General features: G+C 37.2%; 1 long non-coding RNA gene across 1 annotated transcript in view; it reads right to left on the minus strand.

Moving 5' to 3' along the window:
- Nucleotides 1-203: 203 nt before the first annotated feature.
- The window catches only part of LOC120245470, a 45,712-nt gene continuing 30,375 nt past the window's right edge, over nucleotides 204-15,540 (minus strand). The window contains exons 2-3 of the long non-coding RNA XR_005531798.1: nucleotides 6,915-7,017; nucleotides 204-346 (exon numbers count right to left, since the gene is read on the minus strand). This is a non-coding gene — a long non-coding RNA (uncharacterized LOC120245470). The remainder of the gene's footprint in view (nucleotides 347-6,914; nucleotides 7,018-15,540) is intronic.

Genomic DNA, 15,540 nt, shown 5'->3' on the forward strand with positions numbered 1-15,540 from the left:
ATGCTTAACCGACTAAGCCACCCAGGTGCCCCTCAAGGAAAACATTCTTAAATACCTTCAGATGCTCGTAAAAAGATTCATAAATATGAGGGAAAGCTCACATAAACATGTGTACACCCAAGTGTGCACGTGCACACACATACACCCAAGCATGCACATGCACACACACACACCCAGACACACACAGCCCAGCTCACCAATGGATGGGTCCTGAAGGACAAATCTCTCTAGTAATGACCAATCTTTACTTAGATGCTTCAGCACCTTGTACATATCCACGAACTTTCTCAAGTGTTCCTTATCTTCAGGTATTAAAAGTTTCAGTGTATCTCTTTTCTCAGCCCAGCTATGGGATTTGTTGCGGGGTGGGGGGGTGGGGGGAATGGGGGATGAGAAAATAAAAATAATTAATTCAAAATTAAGATATTTTATTTTATAATAAATTTTAAAAGCACATCTCAAATATTCTGACTTTATTATGTACCAGAGCCTAGAATAAAAAATTAAAAACATTATGTCCATTAATCTTTCCAACTGTCAATACTCATCAAGTATGAACACTCCCCCACCCCCTTCAACATTACAGATAAAACCAGGTCACAGAAGTTAAGTTATATGACTTCCCAAAGTCATACAACTGGTAAATAATACAGTTATGATATACGCCCAGGTGGGTAAAACCCCAAAACTAATGCTTTTAATCACTAAGCTATAATTGCCTCACAGATTAGCAAGCACATCAGCAACATCTAGTAGAATAGGTTAGGAAAGAAAGTAAGTACAGCCACACACTGTCAGCTACATATAATCCTTCTGAGGGAACACTGCAATTCCAGAATCTAACCATTTTATTCTTATGCCTTACCCTCCAGGAAAAGTCAGAATGTGTGTAAAGATGTTTTAACAAATTGTTCACTGAAGCATTTTCTAAATATTTAAAATATTCAAGAAAAGAAAATTTATTAAATTATGTCACATGTACTTAATAAAATATGGCAACATCAAAATAACGATGAAACACACATTCACTAACAGAAAGGCATTAGCTACCAAGTCATATTACTAAAAAAACATTATAATCCAATTTTGGTCAAAACTTAATTTAACTAAATTTTGTTAAAAGAAATACATATTTTTGTGATCATATATTCAGAAAAAAAGTCTGTACAAAGACATCATGATTATCTCCACTGAGTAGATTATGAATGTTTTTTACTGTCTTCTTTATCCTGACAACTATCATGTTGTTGCCATCTCTGCTGTCATGCTGGTAATAGCCTTCCAGCTTCCTACAAAAATAACTCAATTCAGGTATTCAGCCCTGTCCACAGAGCAATCTCCTTCAAGGAATGCTAGGGCCATCAATTGATCCTGTACTGAGCAGTCCAAGGCTCTAAGCTAATCATGGTGGTGCTAGTCATTTGTTTCAGAATGGGCAAGTAATACAATTTAGGTCAAGACATAAGCTCAGTGAGAGACATCAGAAAAGGTTTGTTCAATGTTATACATAAAAGTAAGAAATCGCTCTTTAGTTGTATGTGGTGCTATGTCTAAATATGACACCTAAAACCATTAAAGACATCTTGGTTGAAGACAGCTAATCTGAGGAGAGGCAGATATTTTAACAGCAGTAGAGAGAAAAGATAAAACCACCCAAGTTCATAACATTGTTGAGCCTCTCAATAAACTAGCCCTAAAATTGCCTGAACTTGGGATTTCTTTTTACATGTGACATTACATTTTCTTGTTTAAGTTATTACCCTCTACCAAAAAACATCCCTAAATAATTAAAAATATTTCTGAAGAGTCTTCATTTTGTTTGTAATGTGAATGTACGGTTTTTACATCTATACTTTTAGAAATATGGGATGCTTGGGTGGCTCAGTCAGTTAAGCATCTGGCTTCAACTCAGGTCATGATCTCACGGTTCATGAGTTTGAGTCCTGTATTGGTCTCTGTGCTGACAGTGTGGAGCCTGCTTGGGATTCTCTCTCTCTCTCTCTCTGCCCCTCCAACCATTTGCATTCTCTCTTTCAAAATAAACATACACATTTGAAAAAAATATTTAATTGTTAATATAGCCAGGAGGGGCACCTGGGTGGCTCAGCTGGTTGAGCATTCAACTCTTGATTTTGGCTCAGGTGAGGATCTCAGGGTCTGGAGTCGGGACCTGTGTCAGGCTCTGGTGGAGCCTTCTTGGGATTCTTTTCCTCTCCTTCTACCTGCCACCCTCTCCAAGCTCTCACCCTCTTGGAAGGAAGGAAGGAAGGGAGGGAGGGAGGGAGGGAGACAGGTCTCAATAGGTCAGGCAGCTGACTACACACTGCAGGAAGAGTACCAGTAATTGGGCATTCAAGTTGTGATCAGAACCCTAATGAAGCAACAAGAAGACACAGAGCCTGCACTGGAGCCTTGTCTTCTCCAGCCAGCTGAAGAGGTGAGCATTCTTAATAAAGTAACTGTTCCTTTCTACTCCAACCTCAAGAACCCTGGATTCATGCCCTAACTGTCCAGGTACCACCGATGACAAGGAGAATACATGAAAAAAGTGACAATGAGGAAAGTCCAATACAGGACAGAGTAACATGAGCAATTTCAAAGCAAGCATGTGAACTTTCAAGTCCACATTTTTTGAGCATGAACCATGAAGTGGGACACCTTTCTAAATTTTATCAAGCTCTTTGAGCAGCCTAGATTTTAAATGGACCCTGAAAACATAAAACTGGAAAAATAAGTGAAAACAAAGGTTTCCAGGCAGAAGCTATACGAAGACAATTTCAAAACAGAGACTACTAGGGAAAAACTGATGAGATTAGGCTGGCTGAAACAGAGGGTGGGTATAGGAAAGCAATCGGATTAAAAGCTCTAAGTGGCTAGAGACCACATAAAGAAGAGATACAGAATTTAATCTGCCCTATCAACTCTTCCCTCATGCTAATGAGATGAGAGATGAGAAGGGTAGAAGCCAACTGGGGCAGAATGTAGGAATCAAAGTAACTGATCACTATCTTTTTTTGGTAGAAATAAGTTTTTGAATTACATCTTTAAGAATTATATGTCTATTCACACTTTCAGATTTGGTATTTTCTAAGATATTTCATTTAACTTTTCAAAATCATTAGATGCAGTTGTTCATAAAATTCTTTATTAATTAAAAAATTATAGCTGTGATAAAAACACATCTAAAATTTACCATCTTAACCATTTTTAAGTGTATAGTTCAGGAGAGTTATCTATGTTCACACTGATGTGCAATCAACCTCCAGCATTTTTACATCTAATAAAACTGAAATTCTATATCCACTGAACAAGAACTCCCCATTTTCCTCTCTCCTGATGGCCCCTGGCAACCACCATTTATTCATCTTTCTGTATTTATGAATCTCACTATTCTAGATACCTCACATAACTCCAGATACCTGGAATCATACAGTATAAATCTTTTTATGACTGGCTTATTTCACTTGGCATAATGTCCTCAAGGTTCATCCATTTCATAGCTTGGACCATAAATTCCTTCCTCCTTAAGGCTAAATAATATTCCATATCATGTTTTATCCACTTATCTGGCAACGTACACTTGGATTGCTTCCATTCTATGACTACTGTGAATAAAAATGGTAGGAACATGGGTATACAAATAAGTCTGTAAGAATCTGCCCACTATTCTTTTGGATATACACCCAGAAGAGGAGTTATTAGATCATATAAGAATTCTATTTTTAATTTTCTGAGGAACTGCCATATTGTTTTCCACAGACACTACACCATTTCACATTCCTACCAACATTGTACACGGGTTACAATTTCTTCACATCCTTGCCAACACTTGTTAAATTTTCTGATTGTTTTCTAGTTTCTTGTTTTTGTATGTTTTTAATAGCAGCCATCCTACTGGGTGTAAGGTAGCATCTCATTGTGATTTTGATTTGTATTTCGCTAGTGATTAGGGCTACTGGGTGTACTTTCATATGTTTATTGGTCATTTGCATGTCTTCTTTGGAGAACCGTCTACTTAAGTCCTTTGACCGTTTTTGAATCAGGATGTTCATATATTTTTAACTTCATTGTATGTATAGTTATATCCCAATTACTCCTTTTAATAATGCTTATTTGTAATTTTTCTTTCTTTTTTTCTTGACCAATCCAGCTAGAGAATTACTTTGTTAATACTTACAAACTGTACCAGCTTCTCATTTTGATGATTCTCTAAATTTTTCTCCCCATTTAATTAATTTCTGCTTTATCTTTTTTTTAGTTTATTTATTTTAAGAGAGAGTGAGAGAGCAGGCATGTGAGTGGGGGAGAGGCAGAGAGAAAGAGAGATAGAGAATCCCAAACAGGCTCCAAATTCAGCACAGAGCCTGACTTGGGGCTCCACCTCACGACTATAAGATTACAACCTGAGCTGATATCAAGAGTGAGATGCCCAACCAACTGACCCATGCAGGCACCCCAATTTCTGCTTTATCTTGTTTCCTTTCTTCTACTTTCTTATGAGTTTCCTCTGTTGTTATTTTGCTAACTCTTTGACTTGGACACTAGAAAAAGAAAACTCTAAGCCCCACAATTGCAACTCAATGTGTCTACAAAAATAATAATGAAGTCAGAAGCTGTTGGCAAGCCTCAGTTAACAGCTTGAATGAACTTTGAAAACACAGAAAACTCTTAAAGATATTTTGAAAAGACAATCAAACTACGGTTACAAGTCACTTGATCAAAATGAAAGATCTCCAAATCTTTAATATCTATTCTTATAAAGTTTAGTTTATACCTATTCTTATTCTTTATCTTATCATTATATGTAATCAAGGTTCTAAGTCATGTTGAAATGTTTTAATAATTCCAAAGTATGTTTAATTTATAACTGTGAGTCCAACTGTGTTTGTTATAGGAAAGAAAGATTTTTAAAAATAATTGTTAAAGAAAAGGTATATACTCATTAAAAATGTAAACTGTATTTATCATAAGAGATTGGTTTTCTTCCTGATAATTACAGCATTATGTCCTCATATGCTAATCAACAAAACTGTTTAAAAGTATTATAAAAATTCTTTTAAAATATTCAGAACATAAATAGAACATTTATCTTTGTAAAAGCAATTTTATAATTAAAATATATAGTGATTGCAGCACTTGAACCTTAAAATACAATGCAAAATTTTCCTTTACTTAACAAAACTTACCTCAATAATTCCAATTTTTTTTCCTTTGTAATTTACACATTTAAGGCTATAAATGTCCTTCTAAGACTATCTAGATGCATCTTCAAGTTTTGATATATAATATTTTTATTATATTCATTCCACTATAAATACTTCCTAATTTCTATGATGATATTATTACTGTCTAATTAGCTATTTATTTGAATATATAGATTTTTTATTTTATGTTTTCTTAAAGTTTATTTATTTGTTTTGAGAGAAAGAAAGAGAGACAGCATGAACAGGGGAGGAACAGAGAGAGACAGAGAGAGAACCCCAAGCAGCCTCCACTCAGGGTGGAGCCCACTTAGCATGGAGCCCAATGCAGGGTTTGATCTCATGACCGTAAGATCATGCCTGAGCCAATATCAAGAGTTGGATGCTTAACTCTAGGCAACTCAAAAGTTTTTTAAACACAAACTTTTACTTTGCTATTTTCCAGCTTCACAGAATGGTCATCAGATAACATAGTCTGCTTGATAAACTACTGCCAAAGCTAAAGTTTATCTTATGATCTAGTGTATGGGGAACTCTTTTTAATGCTCTCTATGCACTGGAAATAAATATGCAGTGTTCTATACGTGTTCAGTACACCAAGCTGAAGCACTGTGTTGCTCCAAACATATGTAACTTTAATGTGTTTTGATTTGCCTGATCTACCAAGGGCTATGTATGTATATTAATTAAAATTACCCACAATAACCATGGCTTTATCAATTCTTCTCAATAATTTTATAAATATTTTTGTAGTATTTCTATGGTACATTATAATGCCCAAACAATTTAGTATCTCTAAAATCATTATTTGCCTTAAAGATCATTTTATCTTCTATTAATTTGCTATACTAGTATGGCCTTTGGCACTGATCAAAAAATTCCTAACTGACTGGTTAGATTAAGACTAAGCTTCTGGGGATCCCTGGCTAGCTTATTTGGTAGGGCATGCAACTCTTGATCTTGGGGTTGTGAGTTTGAGCCCCATGTTGGATAGAGAAATTATTTAAAAAATAAAATCTTTAGGGGCACCTCGGTGGCTCAGTGGGTTGAGTGTCTGTCTCTTGGCTTTGGCTCAGGTCATGATCCCAGGGTCATGGGATTGAGCCCTGTACTCCACACTCAGTGTGGAGCCTGCTTAAAATTCTCTCTCTCTCCCTCTGCTCCTCTTCCCCACTCATGCTCTCTCTGTATGTCTCTAAATCAATCAATCAATCAATCAATCAATGAATCAATAAAATATTCTAAAAAAAGGACTACATTTCTGGGGAAGGCTGAAACTGCAGTTAGATTACATATTAAGCACTGGTTTAGGGACTTGGCCTAAGAGATGCCACTTTGGGTCTATGTGTGGGGGGTAGGGTTGGAGAGGGTTAACAATTGAATTGTGTTGCTTTTCTGTGTTTTCTATTTCTCTTTTATGTGTTTAATTATTTTAAAAATACTTGTCTTCTAAGTGTCTACTGTTCTTGGGGGTCTAATTTTAATTTTCATTTCTATTGTTTCTGCTGACAGTTATAGTGAATTGTTTTTGTAACAGAATTGTGAACTTATGTTCAGCAGGGACTATATGGTCGAGATTTGAAAGTGTGTCCTTTCAGAGATTTGCCTTTGCTTCTGCTAGGCACCCTAGAGTACCATGTTCATGTTAATATATATGTCTGAAAAGTGAGAGAAGGGCAGAGTCCTAGACAAATTGTAGGAATAAAAGATTACCTTTAACTTTTCATCATAGACAGCTTGGCTTCATCCAAAAAGATATATTCCTTCAGGGCCTGGACCAGTTGTTTTTCCACAGAAATTAAGCCAGCCATGTACCCTACAAGGTGGCAGAAGAAAGAGCTAGTCAGGACTGGACAGATGATTTCTCAGCTTACTTCACTGGGGCAAAGGTGTGAGTGAAAGAAGCAGGTCCCCTGAGCCTGGAGAGAGTCAGTTCATTCTGGATCATGGGTCTTGCTGCTTAAGGAAATCTGAGAGTCCCACTGTTCTATCCTTTGGCTTCAAGAAAAAAGACATAGGAACTCACACAGGGATATTAAAGACTGTGGCCTATACAGTAAATCCTGTCATCAGGGAGGGACCTTTATCTCATCCTTTTACCCTATGCATAATCTTGTCATACGAATTTAGAAACACTGAGGGGTGGGAAATCATTTACATACATAGAAATAAACTCTGAAGTTTCAGGTAAGGAAGAAAAACAGCACAGAGGACTTTCATGCCATCAAATGTACTCTACCAACAGTCACTGATACTCCACAAGAAGCATGTGAACATTCCTAAAGGCCCTGAAAATACCTACACTTCATGAGGAAGAAATATACCACAAACACCTGTTCTCCACAAAAAAGCATTTGGTCTATTGAGGTCCAAGCCCTTAATGGCCTCTACAAGGAAAAGTATTAATGTCTGGAAACTCCTTTCTCACAGTCTTCTACTTATAGGTGAAAACATGTAGGGGAGACATTTCCACCCTGATAGAAAACAAGCAAGCTATTCCTGAGCTGGGAACCTAAGAATCATTTGTGCAGAATACTACCTTCCCTGGCCCATGCAAACAGATGTGAAGATCTCAGCCTATGTGCAGCCCAGGAAACCAAACCAAGCCACCACTATTATACACATTTGGAGTTTCATAATTCCAGGTGTCAACATCTGCAACGCATTTAATAACATTCATTAAACCACTATAGTTAGAAAAAGATTAATATGAGGAGTCAAATACAAATGCATAAACATGTGCAAGCACACACAACACATATCAAAGTAACTGACTTGCAGTATAAAAGCTTAAGGAAGATGAGTTAAGATGGCAGATCCTGGGTTTGTCTTGTCCCTGAAACATAGCTAGTAAGGTGACCCTGGGTTTGTCTTGTCCCTGAAACATAGCTAAATCAACATCAAAGCATTTTGAGCACCTAGAGAATAGATCTGAGGATTAACAGAAGGATCTGCATAATTTGAGGGAAAGAACTGAGTAGGTATGTGGTGTGAAGAAGTGAAATGGGGGAGAGAAAAGCCTCAGTGCCATAGAGGGGAGGAAGTCCTTTTCACAGAGAGGAGAGACAGAGGGAGAGAGAGAGAACAGCACATTGTATTCAGACAAGAAAACTACTCCTCTTGAAAGCAGCTAGAGATAAAGAATAAAAACACATAGAGGGAACTGCACAAGAAAACTTCCCCAAAACCACTGCTGAGGGGAGACGGAGAGGGTTTCAATACCACAGGTTTTTATGAACAGCGGAGTAGAGTCTGAAGTTTCAGAGGTCAGCTCCTGGCAGTGCTCCAGCGACAAAGCTGGGCACAGCCCTGGGAGCCAGCAGCGAGGTATGAGGATCCTCTTGGTTACACAAGGAGAAGCGGCTCCCCTGCTTAGAGTGCATTTGGTAGAGGCGATATGGCCTCTCCATGGGCAAAAGACCCAACTGGGCACTATCAACCTGCCAAGTTCACCCATATAGGAATAAAGACCCCAGCTAAGAGCAACAAACACTGGCACCAGATATGTGTTGCAATTTACCATAAACTCTGAGCCACCAGCACTGCTCAGTGTCACAACCACTTCCTGGGAACAAGCTGGTCACAGTGCAGCAAGACCCTCCCCCAGAAGATCAACGCAGGTCTGAACCACAGGGGTGTCTGAAGTGTGGAGTTCTGAAACACAGCCTTGCCTGAGATAAAATTCTGGAGAGAGGTGCCACGTGGTAGGCCGACAGATGGGACCCAGACAGGGGGAAGGCGGGGAGCTGACAGAAGCAGGGGATAAAGGAGGGGTGACTGATCACATATCTGTGAGGGTGCGAACTTCCTGCTTGGAGACTAAAGAGCAGGGTGAAGTCATTTTCCATTAGCCCACCAACACTAATGGACCCCAGTGAGTTAAACAGTGCCACCAAGTGGAATTTAGCCATTACACCAAGCCCCAGCCCCCCACCCAGGCACATCTCCACTAGGACAAGTCACAGAGCACCAGGAGACTCCCTCAAAAGACCAGCATTAAATCCCTTCCAAGAGCTTAGTTTACTAACCATAGATTACTGCAAGGTTTCAGCTCTAGGAGAAACTAGATCTAGCTTCATTTGGGTTTTTCTGTTTGTTTATTTGTTTGCTCTTTTTTTTTGTCATTTTTGTTTTAGTTGTTTTTCTTCTCTTTTTGTTTCTTGGCTACAGAAAGAGCACATTTTTTTATGGTATTTTATTTTATATTTAATTTTTAATTTTATTTTCTCTCTTCTCTTTTTGCTATCAAGCTTTTCTTAACAAGACCAAAACACACCTAGGATCTAGCTTCCTCTCTTTGATATTTTTATTTTAAAAATTTTATTTCACTCCATTTTTTTCTTCCTCCAAAATGGTGACACAAAGGAATATACCTCAAAAGAAAGAACAGGAAGAAATGACGTTCAAGGATTTAATGAATACAGATATAAGTAAGATGTCTGAACTAAAATTTAAAACAATTATAAGGATACTAGCTCGGATGAAAAAAACATAGAAGGCACCAGAGCATCCCTTTCTAAGAAATAAAGTGTATTCAGGCCAAAATTAAAAATGCTATAAGCAAGATATAAACCCAAATGGAGGCCATAAAGATGAGGATGGACGAGGCAGAGAAGTGAATTAGTGATACAGAAGATAAAATTATGGAAAATAATGAAGCTGAAAAGAAGAGGGAAACAAAGATTAGGGATCATGAAGACAGATTTAGGGAATTCAGTGATTTATTAAAATATAATAACATTCATATCAAGGGAATTCCAAAAGATGAGAGAGAGAAAAAGGAACAGAAGGTTTATATGAACAAATTATAGCTGAAAACTTCCCTAATCTAGGTAAGAACACAGACATCAAAATCCAAGAAGCACAGAAAACTTCTATTAAATTCAACAAAAGCCAGCAATTGCCAAGCCATACCAAAGTCAAATTCGCAAACTATGCAGACAAGGAAATAATCCTGAGAGCAGCAAGGGAAAAAATATCCTTAACCTACAAAGGAAGACAGATCACGTTAGCACCATATCTGTCCACAGAAACTTGTCAGGCCGGTAAGGAGTGGCAAGATACATTCAACATGCTGAATGAAAAAAATATACAGTGAAGAATGCTCTATCCAACAAGGCTGTCATTCAAAATAGAAGGAGAGAGGGGCGCCTGGGTGGCTTAGTCGGTTAAGCGTCCGACTTTCGCTTAGGTCATGATCTCGCGGTTTGTGGGTTCGAGCCCCGCGTCCGGCTCTGTGCTGACTGCCAGCTCAGAGCCTGGAGCGTGTTTCAGAGTCTGTATCTCCCTCTCTCTGACCCTCCCCTGTTCACGCTGTCTCTCTCTATCCTAGAGAGATAAAATAAATAAATAAAAATATTTAAAAAAAAAAAAATAGAAGGAGAGATAAAGAGTTTCCCAAACAAACAAAAACTAAAGGAGTTTGTGATCACTAAACCAGCCCTACAAGAAATGTTAAAGGGGACTCTGATTAGAGGGAATTAAAAAAAAAAAAAAAAGACCAAAAGCAACAAAGACTATAAAGGACCAGAGAGCCTCACCAGAAACACCAACTCTACAGGTAACATAATAACACTAAATTCGTATCTTTTAATAATCACTCCAAATGTAAATGGACTAAATGTTCCAATTAAAAGACCTAGGGTAGCAGAATGGATAAAAACACCAAGACCCATCTATATGCTTCCTACAAAAGAATCATTATAGACCTAAAGACACCTCCAGATTGAAAAGGAGGGAATGGAGAACCGTCTATCATGCTAATGGATGTCAAAAGAAAGCTGGAATAGCCATCCTTATATCAGACAAACTAAATTTTAAAACAAAGACTATAACAAGAGATGAAGAAGGGCACTAATTCATAATTAAGGGATTTATCCATCAAGAATACCTAACAATTACAAATACGTATGCCTCCATATTCAAGCATTCAAATATATAAATCAATTAATAACAAACATTAAAAACTCATTGATAATTATACAATAAGAGTAGGGGACTTTAACACCCTTGCTTACAGCAATGGACAGATCACCTAAGCACAAAATCAAAAAGGAAACAATAGCTTTGAATGACACACTGGATCTGAAGAACTTACTAACAGGTATATTCAGAGCATTTCATCCTAAAGCAGCAGAATACACATTTTTTTCAAGTGCATGTAGAACACTCTCTAGAAGAGATTACATACTGGGTCACAAATAAATCAGCCCTTAACAAATACAAAAAGATCAAGATCATACCATGCCTATTTTCAGATCACAACACTGTGAAACTTGAAGTCAACCACAAGAAAAAAATTGGAAGGCCTTCAAGTACACGGAGGTTGAAGAACATCCTACTAAAGAATGAATAGACTGGGACACCTGGGTGGCTCAGCTAGTTAGGTAACTGACTCTTGGTTTCAGCTCAAATTACAATCTCACGGTCATAGAATTGAGCCCTGCATCAGGCTCCATGTTGGGTGTGGACCCTGATTTAGATTCTCTCTCTTTCAGGGTCCTTGGGTAGCTCAGTCAGTTAAGCATCTGACTCTTGATCTCAGCTCAGGTCATGATCTCATGGTTTGTGAGATCAAGCCCCACATTGGGCTCTGCACTGACAGCACAGAGCCTGCTTAGAATTGTCCCTCTTCCTCCCTCTCTGCCCCTCTTCCACTCATATTCATTCTCTCTCTCTCTCTCTCTCTTTCTCTTTCAAAATAAATAAACCTCTAGTTAAAATAATTTCTATAATAATTATCACACTTGCCTCAAAGAGGAAATGTAATAAATTGTATATATTGTTTTAATTTTGGATGAAGATAGCTTTTCCATTTACTGTCTGTGATGCTTTAGGCAAGTCAATTTGCCTTTCTAAGTTCTGCTTTTTACTCTGCGATGTGGTTAACATAGGATGAAGATTAAATAATAGATGTAATGTGACTGGCACATATTCATCATTCCATTAAAGATAACTAGAGCCATTACTGTTTAAGAAACGTAAAACATAAAAAGTAGAAAGTGTCTGCTTTTTAAAATGTTGTTATGTTTGCCCAAATTCTGCCTTTGGTGTACCTCCCTCTCTATCCTTTTAATATAATAAAAACTAACATTTATTGAATGGTTACCAGTGTTCTACTCTACTTGTATAAACTCATTTAATCCTTGCAACAATTCTAGGAGGGTAGGAGCTCTTAATTTAACTATTTAATAAATTAGAAGTACGCACAGAGAGGTTATGTAATGTGCCCAAGGTCACAAAGCCAGTAAAGTGTCAAATGCAAACAATATCGCTTTAAAGTTCATGTTAACTACTACTATGCCACAGCCATCTCAAGTAATACTCCTAAACAGATAATTCCCAAATCTAGTATTCTAGTGCTATGGACCAACATTTTAAAGCAAGACTAAAGCCAAAAGGGTGCTAGAACCCAGCCAATAGAATTTCTGTCTCTGATAGGTTCAGTCCCAATGGTAAAAGTTGCAACAACAAATTAAAGAGTACTATATTTGTAAAACCAGTTGGTGGTGACAGAGCATGGTTCCTGCTAAGTAAGTAGTACTCTAAGAAGAATCCTGTTACATACTGATGGCATAGATTTAAACACCAATGACACACATCCTTCCTATGTTAGAAGACTTTTCTACACTCACTTAACCTTATTCCCATTCCCTGAGGGATAGCTAACATTTACTGAGTGGTCATTACATTTGAAATTGAGTCTAGGAATAGACAATTAGCTCACCAAGGAAACAGAGAATTGAGAATACAGAATACATAATGTAGGACAAATGTCTTTAAAGCCTACTAAGTACTGAGTACTTTGTACCAGATATCATAATATTATAAGTATTTTTTTTTTAATTTAACCCCCATTGTACACTCTTCAACCAGTTCAACCAAAAAGCCATGGAGTCATCTTCAACTTCTCTTCTTTCATGATATACCTGCAATCCCTTAACTATCACCTCTATCTTTAATATGTATACCAAATGTAATCACTTCTTATTACTTTCACCACAACCACTCTCAACCAAATTACTATAACTTCTCCCCTAAATGAATGCAATAGTTCCTTAGCAGGGCTTTATTCTACCTTTCCCCCTCTATAGCCCATTCTTCATAAAGGAACCAGAAGGGATCCTTCATGGTCTCATTCACAGCAAAATTCTGAAGTCCTTGCCCCAGACTACAAGGTCCTCCATGCTCTGGCTTCATCTACTAAACCTCTCCACCCTTCCTTGTCCACTCCAATGACAATGACCTGTCCTTTATTATTCCTCAAAAACATCAACTCTTCTTATCCCAGAAAGTTTATATTTATTATTCCTTGTGCTTGAAATGCTTTTCTTTATTGCATTCAGGACTGTACTCAAAGTCACTTACCCAAAAAGGGCATTCGTGTTCTTTCTATATGAAATACTACAATCCAGAATTTTCTATACCCTTTGACTGCTTGATATCTCTTCACAGAAGCTAATCAGAAATAACTGCTCTTCCTGTCTTTTGTAAAAATGTAAGTAAGACCATGCTCAGGGCTTATAATGACAATAAGAATTAACTTCTGAAAACAAAACAAAACAAACAAAAGGTTGGTACAGGGAAGAAAAAGATAAAAGTCTAGTTAAGAGAACAGAATACTACACTCACAAACAGTATCTCTAAGAAAGAATGAGGACTCAGAACTGATGGCTCTGTGGTGTACCAAAGAGGACCAGGATTCCTGAACCCCCATGTAGCACAGAAGCAGAAAACGGTCATCTTTTAACAAAGCACTGTGCATGTGGACAAACATCTACATACTATCAGCAATGATCATGACAAAGTCAAAGTTAGAGGCTCTCCGTCTATTTTTCTGGGGTCCTTGATGACTCAGTCCCCATGACGATTGAGAGTAAATTTCTTACCAGCACAAGAGGAAAGACGGTATAAGTCAGATTCAATTTCAATAAAATTTTTCAAAAACATTATTTCTTTCTTACCGGGATTTAGATTCAACTTAATACACATAAATTGGATCAACTTTCTTTTCTTCTTCAAATATTTAAATGATTTCATAGCAAAGTTTCTAGTTTTTCTATGTTCTTCTCTTGTTCCCTTCTCTCACAATTTGCTGGCTTTCATTAGTGATATACTTGGATTCCTTCCTTTTCATTTTTTTGTCTATTACTGGCTTTTGATTTGTGGCTACCATTAGGTTTATATATGACAGTTTATGCATATAGCATTCTATATTAAGTTAATGGTCACTTAAGCACTTAAGTTTGGAACCATTCTACGAGCACTAGATTTTTATTCCTCTCCCCCACATTTTAGGTATATGATGCATATACCCTTTTATTTTTTGAAACCCTTCACTGATTTTATAGATATACTTAATTTTACTGCTTTTGTGATTCCTATTTTTCTTACTCCAGTTTATAGTCATTCTTTTCCACTCAGAGTCTCCCTTAACATTTTTTGTAAGGCTAGTTTAAAGGCATTAAATGCCTTTAATTTTGGTTTGTCTAGAAAATTCTCTTTTTTTTTTTTTAAATGTTTATTTATTTTTGAGAAAGAAAGAGTGTGAGCAGGGAGGGGCAGAGAGTAACAGAGACACAAAATCCAAAGCAGGCTCCAGGCTCTGAGCTCACATGAGATCATGACCTGAGCCAAAGTCAGATTGAGTCACCCAGCTGCCCCTATCTAGAAAACTCTTTCTCTCTCCTTCTATTCAGAATGATAGCCTTGCTGGAGTATTCTTGGTTGCAGGTTTTTCCCTCCCAGGATTTCAATACATCATTCCACTTCCTTCTGGCCTGCAAAGTTTCTGCTGAAAATTCAGCTAATAGCTTTACGGGGTTTCCCTTCTGTATAACAGTCTTCTTTTTTCTTGCTTATTTAAAAAAAAAAAATCTCTTTACTCTTGAATGCTGAGAACAAACTGAGGACTGATGGGTGTTGTGGGGAGGGAGAGATGCACATGGAGGAGGGCACTTGTGGGGATGAGCACTGGGTGTTATATGGAAACCAACTTGACAATAAACTATTTGTAAAAAAATAAATAAAAAAAATAAAATGGTTTATGTAAAAAAATCTCTTTGTCACTGCTTTTTGCCATTTTAATTACTGTTTGTCTTGCTATGGACCTCCCTCAGTTGATTTGGTCCAGGGCTCTCTGTGCCTCTTCGATCTGGATTTCTGTTTCCTTCCCTAGATTAGCTTTTATTTTCAGATAAATTTTCTGCCTCTTTTTCTCTCTCTTCTTCTTATGGGATCCCTTTAATGCGAATGTTATGATACTTGATGATGTGTCACTAAATTCACTTAATTTATTTTTCTTTTTTATAATTATTTTTCTCTTTTATTCAGCTTGATT

Source organism: Hyaena hyaena, unplaced genomic scaffold, assembly GCF_003009895.1.
Source record: "Hyaena hyaena isolate Hyena2069 unplaced genomic scaffold, ASM300989v1 scaffold_425, whole genome shotgun sequence".
NCBI lineage: Eukaryota > Metazoa > Chordata > Mammalia > Carnivora > Hyaenidae > Hyaena > Hyaena hyaena.